General features: G+C 32.9%; 1 long non-coding RNA gene across 2 annotated transcripts; it reads right to left on the reverse strand.

Moving 5' to 3' along the window:
- Positions 1 to 255: 255 nt before the first annotated feature.
- Positions 256 to 1,919, reverse strand: LOC118753523. Of its 2 annotated transcripts, XR_004994820.1 has the most exons (4): positions 1,365 to 1,919; positions 1,063 to 1,255; positions 779 to 1,003; positions 256 to 712 (listed from the first exon to the last, which is right to left on the reverse strand). It is a non-coding gene; the product is annotated as an uncharacterized LOC118753523 (long non-coding RNA). The 2 variants fall into 2 exon arrangements; XR_004994819.1 differs by having other exon boundaries at positions 1,063 to 1,919.
- Between the last annotated feature and the right edge of the window lie 2,207 nt (positions 1,920 to 4,126).

The raw sequence follows: 4,126 nt of genomic DNA on the forward strand, positions 1-4,126 counted from the left end.
GAATGGCTAAATATTGGCTGGCGACCAACTTTGTTGAAAGCGATTAGTTGAAAGGCCATTCAACCAAAAGTTGAATGCAAAGTTGAACAATGCAAACACCTTTTTATGGCGAATATTTTGATATTTTTTCATATTTTGATATTTTTAGCCATTCAACTTTTTTTTCGTGCAACCCTGCGCTGAGTTGAACGCAAATGTTGAACGCAAAGTTGAACAATGCAAACACACTTTAAGTCTGTTTACTGGATATACTGAGCTGAAAATTGTGAAAATTTTGTACTTTTCTGAACTAAAATAGTGAAAAAATAAAGTTAAAAATTTCATGAAAACATTTCAACGAAATGTGCGGCACGTGTTTGTGTTAAAAGTGTCACGCTGCGTTTAATTATTGGAAAAAAAAATCTAGTTTATGAGCACAGCAAAACTTAAAATCTATAGTGCAACTTGTTAATGAAAGAAATACATACCTAAACCAAACCGATCTATAAGTTATTGAAATTGTTAGCGCCTTTAATGCAATAAATCGCATATACCAATATATGTACTGCAAGAATTTCGAGTGTAAGTATTCATCAAACTGGAATGTATTGCACAATACTCGTAACCAAAGTTAGCACCCAGTTAGTTTTCGTTTTGAAACCATATTGTACAGCTAGTGGACGCTGGTATTTGCCAGTTTGGTGTATGTAATGCGACCTTTGCCTTCATTTAGCTGCAAAAAGTTATTACTCTATGCATTTGCAAAAGCTGTGGCTAGCAATAGGAAGGGTGAACTAACCTTCCAACTAGCATTCGAGGAAGGTGGTGTTGTATTTTCCTAGCCAAAATTTGGTCAGTTGGTCGAAATCATCCTCTCGCATGGATTGTCAGCCAAATGTTTGAGTTGGGGTAAAAACGCAGGGCCAGGTGTTGCTTTTCACTTGTTAAGGATAGCAAAATTTTGGTTACGCCTTGCTGCCGTGTACATTTATATACGTAGAGGCCATTACACCCGCCCAAGGCGCTGGCGTTAAAAACGCAAAACTTTAAGAAATGGGCAAATGCTAGTTATGTATATAGAACCTTTGTGTGCGGCAAGATTCCTTTTCGGTGACAGCTCGGCTGGAGGGTGTTACTGCGTGACTGTATTGTTTCCATTTTGCCAACTTAATATGAGCTCTATCAATGACTCGTTGGACTCGAAAGTGCCTATTACTTGCTTTTCTGATGTCTGCCTGACTGATTATTTGCGGTTAAGGCATTCGGTAGAAGGAAACTGATATTGTACTTGCCAGTACATATGTAGATAATGTAGTACATGTAATAAATTCATATGCATGTGAGTGATTATCCATACATAGTTGCTTACATATCCATATACATACCATTATAAAATGTATAAATATAAATCGCTTACGAAATTATTTCACAAAAGCAATTTATCGACAATCAGGCCATGCAGTTGGTGAGTTGTTCGCTCTACTTGAGCATTGCTATACAGATCCTTTCTTTGGGTATGGGTTTTTGTAGTCATAAACAACTACCTGCTAGCGAATACTTATCAATATCCGTTGGCGTTATCTTTATTGCTACATATTATATTTTCTTTGTGATTTACATGAGTATTATAGTTGTATAGTTAAGCTTTCAACCATTGATAAGAATTATTAAATTCTTAAAAGTAATCGCTGATATTCTGCAAACTTAAGAAATGTCTAAGTTTTTTTTTATTGTTATAGTGTAATTAAACTAGGCTTGTATATTCTTATCTTTTTAAAGAGGCTTAAGATAGTATAAAAACTATTATTGGTTTAAATTTATATAGTTCTGCCAACGCTTTAGTAATGTAAATGAAATATACTTTGGGGAGGAGTGCAAGGCGTTTGGAAGTTATAGGACCTGATCTACGTTGAAGCGGCTTTTGTAATCAACTGATTCAAATCATCGTATATACTTACAAGTCATGATTCAATAATAATTACAAGGTTCGATAAACTGACAGTTGTCTCTCTCGCACCGCTCCCTTAGCAGAGGCACCGTGTTGCTTCTTTGCAAATTTACATGGAAACAGTGTAGCTTTGGTGTGAAATAAAGTACAAGCTTTTGTGCAATATGTTTATTTGTATAAGCATATGAAGCATATTACCTGATGAAAACATAAACTGTTTTTAAATTGGATGTTTACATCAATCTCATAGTAGTCTTATTTTAATTTTGCGTCATTTTGCAATTTTTATACAGCTAAATAGCACATAAATTACGTAATTCACGTAGATATATCAATATTACGCTCAACATTTCGTTTAAAATGCCAGATTTCCTGCAAATACATTAGAATTTACAAAAGGAATTTCACTACTAATTGCCTACTGTGCGTACTTTTCTAGTACCATTTTCGCACCAAGAGATTTCATTCTTCCCCTTTCTCCGTCCTTCGTAAATGCAACCTTTTGTAAGGGAGTGTCAAACCGCAGCTGTCAATAATTATCTAACCTTGTATTATTGAATCATGCTTACAAGTATGGAATCCTATGCCCCTTTTTGTCTATTCTCTTTCTAACAGCGGACGTGCCTGCCAAACTGAAAAGCATGATGGCGGCAGTGTTTGACAGGCACGTTCGACGATGCGAACGGCAATGGAAGGTAATAAATGGAAGATGGATGACATGAGAATGAAAGAATTATGAAATAGCAGAATGTCGAACCAAAACGAATTTCAAAAATGCGAATGACGTCAAAATGAAAGAAATGCAAAATACCGAAATGTCGAAACAGAAGAAATAGATGACAGGCACGTATTCAAGGGTTTCATGCAACAAAAAGAGTTGTTGTGTTGCGCCATTCAATATTAAAAAAAAGTAATGTGGTTAAATACGCTTTTCTATTAAGTTGAAAAATTACATATTTCGCCAGCCAAAAAGTGTATAAATAAATATATAGCATATTGCTATAAGATTTATTTATAAAAACGGTACATGCTTATGACCTTATTCATAAAAAAGAAAATAGATGTAAAGTAACATTAAAAAAAATCGATTTGCTTACTTTTTAAGAGTTTGGGAAAACATTTAACTAAAGTTTTTGTGCACCCATCTCTTTTTCTGTTTATTATTTTCAAATTTTTCTTTTCCTTAATACTCATTGAGTTTTCATTTATACCCAGCAAAAATTAAAATATTTTATAAGAAATTTGTTGACCGTTTCTCGCACACTCTCATGCTTTTTTATCGTAGTTATTATTCTGCTGACATCTAAATTGCCATAAATTTTATGTTGTTGTCAATACATTGTTTTCCGGCGTTTCCTCTGTGAACTTTTATAACTGCATTCATAAAAATATTACTAATTTTGGTATATAATTTTTTTCCATCTTGTTATTGCTGAATATCAAAAAGGAATTAATAAATAATAAAAAGTTAGTTACAATTTTAGTGAATGGTTCTTGCAAATAATATTATTTTATGGTTGAAATGACTTGATCGCCGGCAGGAGCTTATCAACTTTTTTGCCAAAACCAAAGCAGACGGGAAGGAAAAATAGTTGTTCCTTAACGATTTGTCTGAAATATCGTTCTTGAAACGCGTTACTGCTCACTAAATTTGTAAAAATAAAATTTTTTCACTTAATTGTTATATTCTTCCTCATTGTGGTAAATTTACTCATCATCACAGCAGAGCGCAATCTTCTTTTCTATGATTATTGTATCGCTACTTTGAATTTCTCAATTTTGACAATTCTGATCTAAAAGTAATCGAAACCTCAGAAACTTTAAATGCACTGATATTTACTAATACCCACTTCCGCAAAAATCACCTTATTTCGTATTTCCTTTGTTAAAAGTTATTGTAAATCACATAATTTTATTGCCTTATTAATAAAAAATAAAAATTTTAAAAAGCTTTTTAAATTGCCGTTTACAAATATTTTTCAATTTATAAGCCTTTTTTAAGCTACTTTATTGTTTATGAATAAGGCTATTACAAATTAGCACAATCAAAACACGTTCCTTATCGAAAAATTTATTATTAAGAAAATTTGCTGTTCTCACATTTTCTTTCAACATCCAATTCGACTTTTATTACTTTTTGTACAGATATGTCATCGCCGCCAGGACGGCGCAATCTTGTATTCTATCTTTCTTGTCAAA

The sequence above is a fragment of the Rhagoletis pomonella genome, unplaced genomic scaffold, assembly GCF_013731165.1.
Source record: "Rhagoletis pomonella isolate Grant_MI unplaced genomic scaffold, Rhpom_1.0 Rhpom_scaffold_02570, whole genome shotgun sequence".
In the NCBI taxonomy this organism is placed as follows: Eukaryota; Metazoa; Arthropoda; class Insecta; order Diptera; family Tephritidae; genus Rhagoletis; species Rhagoletis pomonella.